We start from the raw sequence: 18,534 nt of genomic DNA on the forward strand, positions 1-18,534 counted from the left end.
CAATTAAATGTCAGGATTCTACTAGCCCCTCAGCATAGTGAATTCTGAGGCCTATAGTTACATTACAAGTTAGTTCTCCAAAGTCTTCTTTAATATAATAATAACTTCCCATCCTTAACTATTATAATAAATGTGATAATAGTGAATGCCATCACATGGGGATATTAAAAATGGAAACTTCAGCGATATTACAACTTTATTAAAGCTTACTATATGATTTTGCATGATATGAAATATCATTGTTGGTGATTTTAAAGATGACACAATGAGAAGAGTAGAATACTAGTTTAAGTCTTAGGAACATAATCTGTGAATCAGTTGCAAAAGCATAAATAGGACAAGTAAAAGTCATTTTGTCCCATAATCTCTGCCATTTTTCCTCTCCTATGATATTCATCATATTCTGTCTTCAATGTTTTGTTATTTGATGAGATATATAAGTGTACTACCGGCATCACTTACTCATGAATGGAGACCAAACTATGAAACAATATAGTTTCCTTAACACCAAAAAGCGTCACCTTGCATATAGATAGCAGGTGGCAATTCAAAGTCAATTTAAATAAACACTGTTTTTGTTACCTTTTTAAAGTAGAGATGTTTATTGTTAAATAAATATATTTTTCTATAATTCTGCATTTCAGTGCATGTTTATTTCTACGTATACTATTACCGGTATTATCTAAAATCTGATCCTTTCAAATATTACATTTTGCCACTATTAATTCATTCATTAAAAAAAATGACCACTTATTATGTTCAAGGCAATAATCTACGCAATAATTTCAAGAACTAATAAACCACAGTACTGGTCCTTGATAAGTCTCTTTCTAAATGCACATGATTCATAATATTTTAATGTGGAATCTTTATTTATTACATTCAATAAAAACAAAGTTAATCCCTAGTCTGGAGCAGTATTCTCAATGGTCACAAATTAAAGCCTAATTTATGCAACTGTAATAAAAGACTTACTAATGTTCATCTCATTATTTTGGGCAATAAAAATGACTTAAATTTATTTTAGTCACTTATCTGTTACATGATTTTTTCATAGTTTCCTTGTGTATTGTCAACCAGTGTATGTGTGTGTTGTATGGGAGAGTGGTAGCTTTTTCCTTACTCTGTAAAAACAACACTTTATCTGATTTTATTATGTCATTTATTTCAGGCAGCTTGTTAATGTATTGAATACATGTTTATAATCTCATTAACTGTCTTCTCTTTGCAGGAAGGTTTGATGTTTTAGACAGTTCTGATTTTTCTACAATTGTTTCAACAAAGTATGAACTTAATAAATTTTGTGAATGAACTCTAAGTTTATAATCATTCAGTTTTCCTAATATATACTTTACTATTTAAAATAACAATACAATGCTGCTCAGAGTTATCACATTGGAAAAATATTAACCTACAAAAGGTAGATTCTATTATTTGGCATTGATGTCTATGTCTACAAATATACTTGCAGTGGAAAATGTAGAAACAGAAAAAATTAAAGAAAACATACCTCCAATTGTTTGGGACAAATTTTTTAACATTTTTTGGAAAAATAATAATAAAATAATCAGGCTTAATAAAATTAACAGGTTCAGCAAAAAAGTCTAATTCTTTTATATATATATGATCATCAGTGGAACCATATATGCTTATAAACATTTAAACAGGTAAAAAAAACACTATGAAGCTTGCATACATTAATTTTAAAAGACTTGTTAAACTAGGTAAATAAAAAAGTTAAGAATATACTATATTTTTAAAAATAAAATGCAATCAGTAAACAAATATATTAAACATTTTCATCCTAAGCTCAACGTTATAAAAAATAATTTTTAAAATTTTCAAACTAGGATTTAATTATTTTTCAATTACAAAACCAAGTATTGATAAGAATGTAGTCAAATGGACAGTCACCTGGTCAATTACAATACCAAATACTGATAAGAATGTAGTCAAATGGACAATCTCTTACACTTTTGTTGGAAATATCCATGGTATATAAACATTTGGCAAAGCTATTTTGCTGTATATGCCTTTACAGCTATTGCCTCAATGATTCATTTTGTGAGAAAGAAAGCATGCCTTTTTCTAAACACTCTTCAGGATGGGGAAACATGTGTCCAACCAGCCTCCATTTATTCCCAGGACATGAAACTCAGACTACTCAGTATAGTTCAGTCTAATAGTTACTTTCCCTCCTTTCTTTTTCTTTCTTTCTTTCTCTTTCTTTCTTTCTTTTTTTCTTTCTTTCTTTCTCTTTCTTTCTTTTCTTTTCTTTCTTTCTTTCTTTCTTGCTTGCTTTCTTTCTTTCTTTCTTTCTTTCTTTCTTTCTTTCTTTCTTTCTTTCTTTCTCTTTCTTTCTTCCTTCCTTCCTTCCTTCCTTCCTTCCTTCCTTCCTTCCTTCCTTTTTCCTTCCTTCCTTCCTTCCTTCCTTCCTTCCTTCCTTCCTTCCTTTCTTTCTTTTTCTTTCTTTATTGTACTTTAGGTTCTGGGGTACATGTGCAGATCATGCAGGATTATTGCATAGGTACACATATGGCAATGTGGTTTGCTGCCTCCATCCCCCTGTCACATACATCTGGCATTTCTCACCATGTTATCCCTCCCTGACCTCCCCACCCCCCCACTGTCCCTCCCTTGCCCCCCCAATAGACCCAGTATGTGATACTCCCCTCCCTGTGTCCATGTGTTCTCACTGTTCAATATCCGCCTATGAGTGAGAACATGCAGTGTTTGATTTTCTGTTCTTGTGTCAGTTTGCTGGAAATGATGGTTTCCAGATTCATCCATGTCCCCACAAAGGATACAAACTCATCATTTTTTATGGCTGCATAGTACTCCATGGTGTATATGTGCGACATTTTCCTTGTCCAATCTATCGTTGATGTGCATTTGGTTTGGTCCCAGGTCTTTGCTATTGTAAACAGTGCCTCTATAACATACATGTGCATGTGTCTTTATAATAGAATGATTTATAATCCTTTGGGTAGATACCCAGTAATGGGATTGCTGGGTCAAATGGAATTTCTATGTCTAGGTCCTTGAGGAAGCACCACACTGTCTTCCACAATGGTTGAACTAGTTTACACTCCCACCAACAGTGTAAAAATGTTCCTATTTCTCCACATCCTCTCCAGCATCTGTTGTCTCCAGATTTTTTAACGATCACCATTCTAACTGGCTTGAAATTGTATCTCAATGTGGTTTTGATTTGCATTTCTCTAATAGCTAGTGATGATGAGCATTTTTTCATATGTTTGTTGGTCTCGTATGTGTCTTTTTTTGAAAAGTGTCTGTTCATATCCTTCTCCCACTTTTGGATGGGTCTGTTTGTTTTTATCTTGCAAATCTGTTTTAATTCTTTGTAGATTCTGGATATTAGCCCTTTGTCAGATGGGTAGATTGCAAAAATCTTTTTCCCATTCTGTTGGTTGCTGGTTCACTCTAATGATTGTTTCTTTTGCTGTACAGAAGCTCTGGAGTTTAATTTGGTCTGATTTGTCCATTTTGGCTTTTGTTGCCAATGCTTTTGGCATTTTAGTTATGAAGTCCTCGCCTATGCCTATGTCCTGAATTGTTTTGCCTAGGTTTTCTTCTAGGGTTTTTATGGTATTAGGTCCTATGTTTAAGTCTTCAATCCATCTAGAGTTAATTTTGGGGTAAGGTATCAGGAGGGGTCCAGTTTCTGCTTTCTGCACACTGCTAGCCAGTTTTCCCAACACCATTTATTAAAGAGGAAATCCTTTCCCCATTGCTTGTTTTTGTCAAGTTTGTCAAAGATCAGATGATTATAGATGTATGGTGTTGCCTCTAGGGCCTCTGTTCTGTTCCATTGGTCTATATCTCTGTTTTGGTACCAGTACCATGCTGTTGTGATTACTGTACCCTTGTAGTATAGTTTGAAATCAGGTAGCGTGATGCCTCCGGGTTTGTTCATTTTGCTTAGGATTGTCTTGGCTATGTGGGCTCTCTTTTGTTTCCATATGAAGTTTAAGGTGTTTTTTTTTTTTTTTCCAGTTTTGTGAAGAAGGTCATTCATACCTTGATGAGAATAGTGTTGAATCTGTAAATTACTTTTAGCAGTATGGCCATTTTCACGATATTGGTTCTTCCTAACCATGAGCATGGAATGTTTCTCCATCTGTTTGTGTCCTCTCTTATTTCCTTGAGTAGTGGTTTGTAGTTCTCCTTGAAGAGGTCCTTTACATCATTCGTTAGTTGTATTCCTAGGTATTTTATTCTCTTTGTAACAATTGTGAATAGGAGTTTGCTGATGATTTGGCTCTCTGTCTGTTATTGGTTTAAAGAAATGCTTGTGATTTCTGCTCATTGATTTTGTATCCTGAGACTTTTCTGAAGTTGCTTATCAGTTTAAGGAGATTTTGGGCTGAGATGATAGGGTCTTCTAAATATACAATCATGTCATCTGCAAATAGAGACAATTTCACTTCCTCTTTTCCTAATTGAATATCCTTTATTTTTTTTTTTCTTGTCTAATTTCTCCAGCTAGAACTTCCAATACTATATTGAATAAGAGTGATGAGAGAGGGCATCCTTGTCTAGTGCTGGATTTCAAAGGGAATGCTTCCAGTTTTTGCCCATTCAGTATGAGATTGGCTGTAGGTTTGTCATAAATAGCTTTTATTGTTTAGAGATATGTTCCTTCGATATCTAGTTTATTGAGAGTTTTTAGCATTAAAGCACTGTTGAATTTTATCAAAGGCTTTCTCTGCATTTATTGAGATAATCATGTAGTTTTTGTCTTTGGTTCTGTTTATGTGGTGGGTTACGTTTACAGGCTTGCATATGTTGAACCAGCCTTGCATCCCTGGAATGAAGACTACTTGATCGTGATGGATAAGCTTTCTGATGTGCTGTTGCAATCAGTTTGCCAGTATTTTATTGAAGATTTTTGCATCTATGTTCATCATGGATATTGGCCTGAAGTTTTCCTTTTTTGATGACTCTCTGCTAGCTTGTGGTATCAGGATGATATTAGTCTCATAAAATGATTTGGGAAAGATTCCCTCTTTGTAGATTGTTTGGAATAGTCAGAAGGAGGGCTACCAGCTCCTCTTTGTATGTCTGGTAGAAATCAGCTCTGAACCAGTCTGGACCTGGACTTTTTTTGATTGGTAGGCTATTAATTGCTGCCTCAACTTCAGCCCTTGTTATTGGTCTATTCAAGGTTTCAACTTCTACCTGGTTTTGGCTTGGGAGGGTGCAAGTGTCCAGGAATTTATCCTGGTTTATTTGCACAAAGTTGTTTGTAGTAATCTCTGATGGTAGTTTGTATTTCTGTGGAGTCAGTGGTGATATCCCCTTTATCGTTTTTTATTGCATATATTTGATTCTTCTCCCTTTTCTTTTTTATTAATCTGGCTAGCAGTCTGTCTATTTCGTTGATCTTTTCAAAAAACCAGCTCCTGGATTTATTGATTTTGTGAAGGATTTTTTTGTGTATGTATCTCCTTCAGTTCTGCTCTGGTCTTAGTTATTTCTTGTTTTCTGCTAGCTTTTGAGTTTTTTTGATATTGCTCCTCTAGCTCTTTCAACTTTGATGATAGGACATCAATTTTAGATCTTTCCTTGCTTCTCATGTGGGCATTTATTTCTATAAATTTTCCTCTAGACACTGCTTTAAATGTGTCCTTCTGCATTGTTCTTGCTGGGAACTGCACTCTGGAGCTGTTCCTATTCGGCCATTTTAGATCCTCCCATACCTTGCTTTCTTTTCTCAAGTTGTTTAACACAAATCTGGTCCATTTCAATGAAGAGATTTTCCCTTCTATCCCAAATTTTACTAAATGTGTATAAAATAAGAAAGATATACATGTTTCAATGCATATTTTCACATATATTTAAGTATTTTAGGATTCACATGTATATGACTCCATATGTATTTATGTGTTGAGTGTATATATATATATATATATATATATATATATATTTCAGTCCTATTCCAACTCTGTTCCCTCATGCATGCGTTGCACAAAGTGGTCTGCAGACTTCCACTTGTTTTTTGTGTCAAACTAATCTCACTGTTCAGAGAATTGCACTCTTTCTCTGCTCCAAAAAGGAAAAAGGCAGAGACTGCTTGGATGAGAAGTTCTTCTTGGCTTTTTCTCAAGAGAAATCAGCCTCCTTGCTTATAAATCAAAGCCAGAAATATCTTTCTGGCCTTCCTTGTGTGGTTTCTGTGAGGGTGAGATGAGCCACTGTGTAAGGTCAGCTGGGATGGATAGAAAATAAAAGTAATGAACTTCAGTGTGACTCAGGACAAATCATTGTAACCCCTTCTAGGCTTTGGTTCTCTACAAAATGAGGATAAAGAGACCCATGTCATAAAATGGCTTTCAGGAATAAATGAAATAAATTATGTGCAAGCATTATGTAATGTACAAAATAGTGTGGTGAAGGCCATCATTACTGGTGAGGATGTGGCACATATGTGAAATGTGCACAAACATAGGGGGCCATGATAATGCTCCCATCTTGTGCTGGACCATGCATTTTATCTGAAAATACTCTGCTTTAACCAGTCTTTGGCTTCTTCTTTAATCTTTCGTTAAGACTCTCCTGCAGGTTTCTAGCTAAATAGATAGTTTTACATTAAATAATTATTAAAGCAGACAGCATTGTATTTGATCTCAGACACTACTTAAGGTAATTCATACTATCAATGCTGAAAAAATTTAAAAGGGGAGGAAAAAAATAGGTGGTAAGAGTGACAGATCAGGTGGGGGAGGTGGCATTTGAGCTGAGCCTTGAAACACTGGACTAATGTTAAGAAACAAGCATTTCAAGCCAGGTATAGAAAACTCATCTTAAAGGTGATTGCTTTCAGTATGCAAGGAAAGAATGAAATGAAGTCATAGTGATATGTGCTGCCACAAAGCCATGCACAGGAAAAACAGCACTGCCTGAAGAGGCCATCACTGAAACAGACTTCAAGGTATGGCAAGGGCCTCACTACCTAAAGCCACGTGTTTTGGTAAAGCATTCTTCTTTGTGTGCCCATCTCTTAAACACAGTGGCCTATCTAGAAACAGCTGCCCCCTTCTGCTTATAAATCTTCATGGCCTAATCCTTAGTCCTCTAAGTGACTTGCATTCCCCATTTCAATGAGAATTACAGTGATCTGGCCAGGCGTGGTGGCTCACGCCTGTAATCCCAGCACTTTGGGAGGCCAAGGGGGGTGGATCACCAGAGGTCAGGTGTTTGAGACCAGCCTGGCCAACGTGGAGAAACCCTATTTTTACTGAAAAAAAATTAGTTGGGTGTGGTGGCATGTGTCTGTAATCCCAGCTATATGGGAGGCTGAGGCACGAGGAACACTTGAATACAGGAGGCGGAGGTTTCAGTGAGCAGAAATTGTGCCACTGCACTCCAGCCTGGGCAACAGAGGCAGATCCTGTCTTAAAAAAAGAAAAGAAAAGAAAAGAAAAGAAAAAAAAGAAAAAGAATTGCAGTGATTTTAGAAGTGTGTTTTTGTGCTTTTTTATTTTTTTTTTTTTAATAGAGCTTCTTGTCATCCAGGCTGGAGTGCAGGGGCACTTTGTCAGCTCACCACAACCTCCGCCTCCTGGGTTCAAGTGATTCTCCTGCCTCAGCCTCCCGAGTAGCTGGGATTACAGCCATGTGCCACCACACCCAGCTAATTTTGTATTTTTAATAGAGATGGAGTTTCTCCATGTTGATCAGGCTGGTCTCGAACTCCCAACCTCATGTGATCCACCTGCCTCGGCTTCCCAAAGTGCTGGGATTACAGGCATGAGCCACTGCACCAGGCCAAATTTCTACAACCTAAAAAAATTGCCTACAAGATATTATGATTTTAGCATATAATTACTAACTGCATTTTTTATTCGCAACATGTATTTATTGGTATTGTATAAAATATAATTATTATAAAATTAAATTATCAAGTAAAAAAAAATTATGTATCAGTAACATGTTGTAAACAACACTGATACCTAACACATGCCTGTTCTAAGACTCCAAATATACCACATTTATTCTTCCAGCAATCCTTTGGATAGATACTATTACTAACTTCATTTCATAGTAGAAGTTGATGTTAATAAGAGCTAATTTACTTGCTTAAAGTCACAGAACTCATAAATGGCAGAGACAAGATTGAAAAGCCTGTACTTTCCAAACACAAACTAATGAATTTTGAGGGATGGGTGAGAGGAGTAGCTTCTTGGATTTCCAAATTATAAGAGGCAATGAAATAACTCTGGACCTAAGTCAACAAATTTATACTAGTGCTGAGATGACTAATGTAGGAAGCTAAGAGAGGGAGAGAGGAAAATGCAAATTACTCAGCACAGACTTTCTCTCTTGAGGATTTTATATGTGAGGGTATGGTTTTAGTTAGCTAAAAGTGGACAGTCACAATCTGCTCAAATTTTTCTGTTTACTGGACAAAAAATATTGTTTTTTATTACCTACATTATAAACATTTTTAAAATTCTTCAGAAAATCATAATATCTAAGTAAGAACAAATAAAAAAAGAGAGAAACCACTTACTGTCTTTTTCCAAAACATTGACTTTGCTACATAAGTGTGAATAAATTAAAGATGTGCATTTGCTCTGATAAAGTTTTTATTAATACAAACTCTTCCCCATCATTAAATAAATGTCCTTTAAATACTTAAACTTTCTAATCTGAGAATATGTTAATTAATTTGCCCAGTGCCAGGCTCCAAACATGTACATATAAACATTTGTGATATTTTATAAGCAAGAGATCAGAAATAAAAACCAGTGACAAAAGACATAGTTATAATATAGGCAAGGATAATCATATTTGCAATAAAAGATGGGAAGGAAAGATTCCATAAGAAGGTTGTGGTCAGTGTGCACTCTGAGACCTTTCAGTATATAGGAACCTAGAAAGCACAAGCAAGTCAAACAAGAAGAAAAGAGATCTTTATAAGGTGTCCAAGTAATAAATAATTTACAAAGCAATTTAGCAGCCTCAGCAGGCACCACTTACAAGGCTGTGGTAGGGAACGGAGTCTATATTTGTAGAGAAGAGTAGAATCAATACAAGGAGTAAGCTGTCAGTTTTTTCTATAGTGTCAATATCTCAGACTGGCTGCTTTCGCTGGTGTTCCTGTGGAAACAATTTCCAAAAGTATACTATTGAGTGACATGCTGCATGGATTAAATGATTTACTTTAATCCCCTAACTGAATGTTGAAAGACCAATAGCCCAAAAGGAATACTAGAGAGCCTGAGGACAAAGCAACGTGTATTAACCATCTGATTTTGGAATGGTTTATACTTAAGAAAACTCTAATGCCACAGGAACTTCCATATAAAACAACAGGTCAACATGAAGTAAAAAATCATGTCATGATAGACTTACAATATCTGGCTACCAGGAGAATCATTCACAACATTGAGAGATCTGAGTAAATAGATTTATTGGTCAAAGTTTTCATTTGTAAGTCACCAGATAAAATGGTGATTTCACCTTGGAAGAGCAATGAGCAACCTAAACTCCCTTTTAGTTTGTATCTGTGTGTATGTCTCATGTACCATTTTTTGAAGTGTCTTATAAAGCTCAACCATGGTCTTAGCGCTAAATAATTTGATCATTTAAATCCATATTAAATCAGAAAGTTATAAAATTCACTTGAATGTAAGAATAAAGCAGTAGGCAAATTCAGGGACAAGTATAACATGAAAACACTCCATCTGAGCCATGGAGGTAGGTCAAAACGGTTGGCTCTTCAACACCATTGCTGTGTGACTTTAGTCTTTTAAATGAGAAGATGAAGTCCAGTTTATCGCTAGTCTCTTCCAGCACTAACAATTCTATTATTATAAACATCAGTTACTGTTTAGTGTTGGAGCAGATAGATAATTTGTGAGCTATTGACATGTGTAGGAATATTTGCCCTTAAATTGAAAGGCACTAAATCATTGAGATAAATAAACAAGATGCTAATACATTTAAAAGTAAGTTTCCTTTCCAGCACAGAATCTGCCATTTAGAAGCACTCACGTAAAATTTGGAAGGTGGAAGAAAGGCAGGAGCTTTACCATTCCTCCAGTAACTGCAGGTAAATAAATACGTAGGCTCCACCAAATGTGAGATTCTATTGTGGCTTCTGAGTTATTTTTCTGGAATTCAGCCACCTCCTTATTGGAGCTCATTTCTTTAATCAGTGCTTTGGAGCTCCTTGACTCGTCAAAGAGAGTGGGGAGCCTGTAAGTTAACAACGGTCTTTTCTGAATTCTGTTTCCCCAGAACTTCCATTAGTTTTGTGAGCATTTTATTCCTGAAATTAAATCCCTCCTACTTCAAACTCCTAAAGTGTTTTCTGCTTTTCTGACCAAACTAAGTATGAAACAGTGCCTTTTAAAACCTTTTAACAGACAGGAAAAATCACACCTCTATATTTCATTTTTTAAATTTGAGGAAATAGAATGAGAAATGCTATCAAAGACACTGAGAAAAAGGCTGTTAAGAATGGCCAGTGCATACTGTCCCCATGTAAATCACAGTTTTCTCATCTGTAAAATGAAGAATTTGCTATATAATCCCTAAAGTCCCTAATGCTTTAAAGTCCTAAGTAAGGTTGTATGATTCCAGGCTTATTGTTCAAAATGTCCAATGAGGCCGGGTGCGGTGGCTCACACCTGTAATCCCAGCATTTTGGGAGGCTGAGGTGGATGGGTCACTTGAGGTCAGAAGTTTAAGACCAGTCTGTCCAACATAGTGAAACCCCATCTCTACTAAAAAAAAAAAAAAAAAAAAAAAAAAAAAATTAGCCAGGCATGGTGGTGCATGCCTGTAGTCCCAGCTACTCGGGAGGCTGATTGCAGGAGAATTGCTTGAACCCAGGAGACGAAGGTGGCAGCGAGCCAAGATCATGCCACTGCACTCCAGACTGGGCAACAGAGTGAGACTCCATCTCAAAAAAAAAAAAAAGAAAAGAAAATAGAGTTCAGTGATAAATTTTGCCAAATTACATTTAACAACAGCAATTTATAACTTTCTAATAAGTATCCCTTGGTTCTAGAGTCTAAAGACATAAAGAGAAATATAAAACATGATTCCTGCCCTCAAGGAATGATATGGTTTGGCTGTGTCCCCACCCAAATCTCATCCTGAATTGTAGTTTTCATAATCCCCACATGTCGTGGAAGGGATCTGGTGGGAGGCAACTGAATCACAGGGAATGGTTACCCTCATGCTGCTCTTGTGATAGTAAGTTCTCAGAAGAGCTGGTGGTTTCATAAGGGGCTTTTCCTCTTTTGCTTGGCACTTCTTGCTGATGACAAGTGAAGAAGGACATGTTTGCTTCCCCTTCCACCATATATGTGAGTTTCCTGAGATATCTCCAGCCCTGGGGAACTGTGAGTCAAACCTTTCTTTTACAAATTTTCCGATCTCAGGTATGTCCTTATAGCATCATGAGAATGGACTAATAGAAGGAGTCAATATTTGTGGAAAGAAATATTGACAATCTTAATTAACATGAACAAGTGAGAAAAAAAATTATTCTAATTCTAGTAAGTCCTGAAATTGAGAGGAAAAATTTATAATTGAAACTGGGTCTAAGCTGGACTTTAAAGAATAGGTAGATTTTGACTGGTGGGCAAAAGAAAAGAAGACTTTTGGGTTGAAGAAAGGCAAGTAATTAGTGTTTGAAAGGATGTGTGAGAAGTGTGATTAGAGATTAGACAGTAAGAGTGGCACTGTTTTATGGGGGGTTTAGAGAGAGCTAGACAGAAAATTTAAGTTTTCATGTTTTACATGAATGATTGGAAGCCATATAAAATTTGCTGAGCAGATAAGTGATATTATGTGTACAAACCAAATGACAAATATAAAAGATCAAATATGTATCTATCCTGAAAGTCTTAAACATGGCAGCTTCTAGAGCCAATGGCATGTTAAACTTAAAAAAAATAACAAAATAAAAGAATCACTGATTCACATATACAAGTACACATAAAAGAAAACTTGTCTGCAAGTTGGTAAAAGAAGCCTATCCCAAGGTAAATATTGTTATAGTGTCATAGCGAAACACTGTATTGTTATAGTGGAACAGTAGATTGTCAAAATGAGTTTTAAAGCATTTGTATCATTCAGAAATGAGTAAACAACTGAGTTTTTAATCTTTAACTTTTTTAAATTATTGAAATAAGTGGGATTTTAACATTATCCAGTTTTTTTGTTTGTTTGTTTGTTTGTTTTTTAGACGGGGTCTTGCTCTGTTGCACACGCTGGAGTGCATATGGTGAGGTCATGGCTCACTGCCGCCTTGATCTCCCAAGCTCAAGTGATCCTCCTGCCTCAGCTTCCCACATTGCTGAGACCACAAGCGCATGCCACCACACTCAGCTAATTTTGTGTGTGTGTGTGTAGAAACGGGGCCTCACTGTGTTGCCCAGTGATCTCAAACTCCTGGGCTCAAGAGATCCCAAAATTAAATTAAATTACGCATTTAAATAGAATGTCTTTGTCACCAAGGCTGGAGTGCAATGGCTCGATCTCGGCTCACTGCAACTTCCGCCTCCCGGGTTCAATCAATTCTTCTGCCTCAACCTCCTGAGTAGCTGGGATTACAGGCGCCTGTCACCATGCCCGGCTAATTTTTGAATTTTTAATAGATAATGAGTTTCACCATATTGGCCAGTCTGGTCTGAAACTCCTGATCTTGTAATCCACCTGCCTGGGCCTCCCAAAGTGCTGGGATTACAGGAGTGAGCCATCCTGCCCAACCTACTGGAATATTTATTAACCTCATTTTTGAATCTGTAATACTAATAATAATAAAGTTGTGATAATCCAGCTGAAGTATTTTATGTGAAAGTGTCCATGTATCTAGCACACTGTTCTAAAAAGTCAGTTATTCTTATCAGTGCTGTTTGTTATTGGTCAAGATATATAAACAAAGAGATAATATATCTAAGAAACTATAATAACACCTATTAGATATCACCCTGTTTGATCCTTAAGTGTTATTATAATAAATTTTAAGAGAATATTTGATATACGGTTTTAAAAATATTATATACATTCTATTTAAATGCATAATTTCCCTCAGTTTTAAGAGAGTGGACCTTTTATTTACCTAAGCCCAGCATTAAATACATAATATTAAAATAAAAGGAAGAGTTGCACCAATGGTAGGTTTATGTTTTAGGGAGAAAAAAAGATGAGAAACCTGAACAGCTTAGACTGCGAGTCCACGTGGTGAGATGCAGGGGGCAGGGCAAGGAAAGCTGAGGAAAGAAACGGCTGCCTTGCAGACATCAGTGCAGGGAGGGGCCGAATACCACAGGGAACTTCTCTGGGTGGAAGGGGAGGATTGTTCCTTTTTAACAAGAGAAAGCATCTGCTTGCTTAATGTTAATAGTCCTGTTAAAGAGAAAAGATACAAAGAAATGCAGTCCTGCCCTGGGCCATCAAAACCACTTAAGGAATTAGATTTGTGTTGAAAAGAGAAAGTGATCGTCCCTTGACTAACTGATTAAGATAAAATTACCAAAAATAATAATAATAGTAATAAATTATGTGACGTATTTGAAATAAATGAATAAGTATTTTAATATATCAACATTCATTGTTTCTAAATATAATCCATTTTATATTTATTTTAGAAAAATGTAACATGCTATTGTCCGTTTCCTCATTAATGAGCTATTGTTTTATCATAAACAAATCATTTCAAACTTTATTTTATGATACCTGCACATGTTCAGTTCACATGTCACTGAGCTTAGAAGTTCTCAGTTACCACTGAATACTCTGCTATTTGGTGATAAAAAGAACAAGGAATTAGATTACAATTTTAACCAGAAAGTGAAAAGTTAACTAGGAATTACTTCAGCCAACAATAATAAAACAATGGTGTAAATATGTTATAAACACTACCGCTGTTAGATGTAGAATCAAAATACGACCACGGCAAATTTTGTTTTACAGGTTAAAATTTAAACATATTCTTAATAAGAAAAAAGCAAGCATGATGACCAGCAAGCAATATTTAAAAGATAAACTTGTCAGTGTTTTAGTGACAAACATCTAAAGGTGCTCAGTAAAGCATCTAAAACAAAACAAAACAAAAATCAGACCAGGTGAGGTGGCTCAAGCCTGTAATCCCAGCATTTTGGGAGGCGGCGGCAGGAAGGTCACCTGAGGTCAGGAGTTCAAGACCAGCCTGGACAACTTGGTGAAACACATCACTACGAAAAATACAAAAAGTAGCCGGGCATGGTGGTGTGAACCTGTAGTTGCAGCTACTTGGGAGGCTGAGGTAGGAGAATCACTTGAACCTGGGAGACAGAGATTGCAGTGAGCAGAGATGGTGCCACTGCACTCCAGCCAGGGCAACAGAGAGAGACTCCTTCCAAAAAACAAAACAGACTTTTAATACAAACTACATCTTTCAAGATCAATACAATGAGGTCCCATTAAAATCCTCCCAAATTTCCATATGATAATTTTTTCTTGGCAACTAGCTAATCTATCTGCTGCTTGATGAACTGTGAAAAGTTCCTTAATCTCATTTTTCTTCAGGAAGGTTTTATACTGCAAAGCCTCAAGTAAGGGACATTCTGAGGGTAAGAACAAAAGATTTTACATTTGAAGATGATCCACTTAACAATTTGATTTTCTGGAGGACATCATCATATTGTTCTTGACAGTCATTTGCACTAGATTAAAAAAAAATCTATAACATGATTTTATTCAAGTTTATATAAAAGGCTATCTGAGCATTTCCAACAAAATTCACAAACTTTCCTGAACAAGGGTGCAAGTACATTATTTTCATATTAAATGATGAAGACAGGCACAGGGTATGCAGTCCAGAGGTGCATACAAGTGGCCATCACACACATTTTTGTTTGGGCATTTTACATTTTTATAAATGAGTTTTCAGATGTTAAAAATTTCATTAAAATTTTTTTTTTATTAAAATAGAGTTTGACCATGTTGATACTAAATTTCCCTGTGGACAGTACAGAAATCTCATTAAGGCTGTGACACCCCCTCTTGATGGAATGTGTACATCCTAGAAAGTGCCCTGGGGTCCCATCATTATCTTCTATTCATTGCCCTACTCTTGCTTGTCAGATTTTCCCAGCTTCTGCAAGAATGACAGAAACTCATCAAGTACACAGCAACCACAACAGAATGGAAGAACAGTTTAATGTCTCAAAAATAATACTAATCTACTGTTTTCAAAATGCCAGGGAAGGGAAGTTTTTTCCTGGCTGATAATTCAATTCATCTCAGGGATAGCCAGAGCTGGACCTTGAAAAACAAATGGAATTTCGACTAGTAAGAAGAGCAGATGGATAATCCATGAAAAGTCTGAAGTATAAGGCAGTTCCAGAAGTGGAAAAGCACAAAATTTGTATGATAATTCTCAAGCCTGACTCAAGCATAGGAATTAGGAAAAAAATAAACGGCTCATAAAATGTTAAAAGTAAAGGAATTTCATAGGTAATCTAGCCCAGGGGCTTTTCACACCTTTACTTTATGGAAGTATCTAAATAAATTCCAAGCATGCAACTAATGGATAAAATTCAGAATTATGTGGGAGTTTATAAAGCATTTCAAATCTATAGGACCCTGCAGAGCACTGTTTGAAAACCAATGATCTAATTCACTGATTTTCTCTGGTGAGAAAAATGAAATCCCAGCACTTTGGGACGCCAAGACAGGCGAATCACCTTCAATATCAGCCAGAACTTCAAGACCAGCCTGGCCAACATGGCTAAACTCCATCTCCACTAAAATAAAAAACATAAAAATTAGCTGGGTATGGCACTTTCAAAGTTCAATATGTGGTGCTCCGCCATGGCTATGCCTCTATACAAACAAAATGTGTCCTGCTCAAAGAAGAGGAAATGATTTTTATCAAATTTAGATTTAATTTTACCATAGATATTATGTACTTTCCAGTTAATCTTATTAAATTCTGTATTATTATTAATTCTTGACAAATTTTAAAAATTTTAGATTAATAGGCCGGGTGCGGTGGCTCACGCTTGTAATCCCAGCACTTTGGGAGGCCAAGGGGGGTGGATCACAAGGTCAAGACATCAAGACCATCCTGGCCAACATGGTGAAACCCCATCTCTACTAAAAAAAATACAAAAATTAGCTGGGCGTGGTGGCGTGTGCCTGTAGTCGCAGCTACTCGGGAGGCTGAGGCAGGGGAATTGCTTGAACCCGGGAGGCGGAGGTTGCAGTGAGCCGGGATTGCGCCATTGCACCCCAGCCTGGTGCCTGGCAACAGAGCAAGACTCTGTCTCAAAAAAAAAAAAAAAAAATTTAGATTAATAAACCAAAAGTTGCCAGATATATCACATAAATAAGCAAGTTATGTAATAGGCAATTTTGCACGCATTTAATAAGAATTATATTGTTCTCAGATTGTATGGGAGAATTTTTCAAAAAAAAAAAAAAACTCTTATCTAAACACCAAAATAAATAAATAAATAAATAGAACTTAAGGATTTTTTTCCTGTTAGATAAATCATAAACTTTTGTAATATGCTTTTGCTATTTTTGGTAATATGGTATATCCTAATCAATTAAAGGTATCATGATAGACCACTTTTCTCAAATAGATGCAAATAAACTTAAAAACGTTGATGTGATGGATAATCTTCTGGAAATATTTATCAATACTATAGAAGATAAAGCAATTTCCATTTTTTGTCATACTTTTCAGCTTGTAAAATCCTCCCTCACCTCTGTGGTAGTTTAACAAATGCAGAACATTTTTCTTATTCCCCCTTGTTATCCAGTTTCTAATTTTAAGAAATGTTTGTTCAACAAATATGTAGGCATACACAGCATAGCTATTTCTTTATGTAAGGGACACACACACCAAAAAAACATGAAAATCAAGTGACAGAATCATGTTGGTGACATAGGCCTGATATTAATTTCTACACTGGCTTTATCTCTGAATATTTACTATGTCCTGAATACAGTCTCCTTAGTTCAAATCTGGCCTCTGCCAAATAATCTACACAAAGATTACTAAAAATCAATCCTCTCCTACATATGATTCACTTGATTCCATACAACCCGTATTTGAAAATCATATTACCTGCAAAATATGCAAGAAATAAAAGGTTTGATTGGCACCATATGCAGGCCATTTTTTAGGTGCATGAATCCACTAACTGTTCAAGGGCAATTGTTTTTATTCCTTTAGCTAAATGAATCCTTTACCTCCATTCATGAGCAAAGCTAAGGGATGTATAATCTAAGAGACCAATCTATCTCTTAACAAGGGTGGTAGCTTGGTCAGAGATGATTTGAGAGAGTTCCCTTGGAAATAATATTGTGCTTAATAAACAACAAGGGCCAATTCTTTGCTACACATTTTTCAAGCCCTTTCATATACCTTTACAACTATGTGTTGCTATCTCCAACTTTATACATGAGCAAACTAAGACTCAAAAATGTACACTAACTTGAGCAAGAATACATATTGCTTAACAAAGCCAAGATTCAAAGCCTAAATTTATCTAATATCAATAAACATTCTCACTTCACATTATACTTTGTGGCTGTAGAGTCTTAACAAACCACTTTCTTTAATTTTCAAGATGGAATCACAAGCTCCTGTGCTATGAAATTCAATGTCTTCAGTAAAGAAAAAAAAAAAATTGAAAATCTGTACAAAAACCTGGGTTTTAGAATCCATAAAACAAAAGGTTTTAGGACTTTAGAATGCCTGTGGAAATATTCCAGAATTCTAATATGCAGGGTTCCTTTAAACAGTGTTCATCCTTTTTTCCCTAGTATTATTTAAATTTGGATGTCACTCAGGCTGGAGTGCAGTGGTGGGATCTCAGCCTACTGCAGCCTCGACCTCCTGGGCTCAAACGATCCTCCCACCTCAGCCTCCCAAATAGCTGGGACCACAGGCATCAGTCAACACACCCAGCTGATTTTTTGTATTTTCTGTAGAGACGGGGTCCGGCCATGTTTCCCAGGCTTGTCTTGATTTGCTGAGCTCATGTGATCTGCCTGCCTCGGCCTCCCAAAGTGCTGGGATTACAGGCGTGAGCCGTCATGCCCAGCCTAAATTTCAACGTATATTTATGTAAGCTCATGTATCATAACTTTTTAAAATATATATTTTTATATATTGTTAATGGTGCAAATAGTAATACAAAGAAATGCAGGCTGGGCACGATGTCTCACACCTGTAATCCCAGCACTTTGGGAGGCCGAGGCGGATGGATCACAGATCAGAAGATTGAGACCACCCTGGCCAACATGATGAAACCCCGTCTCTACTAAAAATGCAAAAATTAGCTGGGCATGGTGGCGGGACCTCTAATACCAGCTACGTGGAAGGCTGAGGCAGGAGAATTACTTGAACCTGGGAGGCAGGGGTTACAGTGAGCCAAGAACACGCCACTGCACTCCAGCCTGGGCAACAAGAGAGAGACTCCATCAAAAGAAGAAAGAAAGAAAAGAAGGAAAAGAAGAAAGGAAGGAAGGAAGGAAGGAAGGAAGGAAGGA

At 36.4% G+C, this 18,534-nt stretch overlaps 1 protein-coding gene across 2 annotated transcripts in view; it reads right to left on the reverse strand.

The window, feature by feature from the left end:
* The window catches only part of HNF4G (hepatocyte nuclear factor 4 gamma), a 137,063-nt gene that overhangs the window by 61,952 nt on the left and 56,577 nt on the right, over positions 1 to 18,534 (reverse strand). Inside the window, exon 2 of one of the 2 annotated variants that reach the window (XM_032250941.1) lies at positions 9,007 to 9,126. The gene's annotated coding sequence lies outside the window, so the exon portion shown is untranslated. Of the gene's footprint in view, positions 1 to 9,006; positions 10,664 to 18,534 lie in introns of those variants that run through there. The other variant, XM_032250947.1, reaches the window with a different exon arrangement.

Source organism: Sapajus apella, unplaced genomic scaffold, assembly GCF_009761245.1.
Source record: "Sapajus apella isolate SASKATOON/1434 unplaced genomic scaffold, GSC_monkey_1.0 scaffold3, whole genome shotgun sequence".
In the NCBI taxonomy this organism is placed as follows: domain Eukaryota; kingdom Metazoa; phylum Chordata; class Mammalia; order Primates; family Cebidae; genus Sapajus; species Sapajus apella.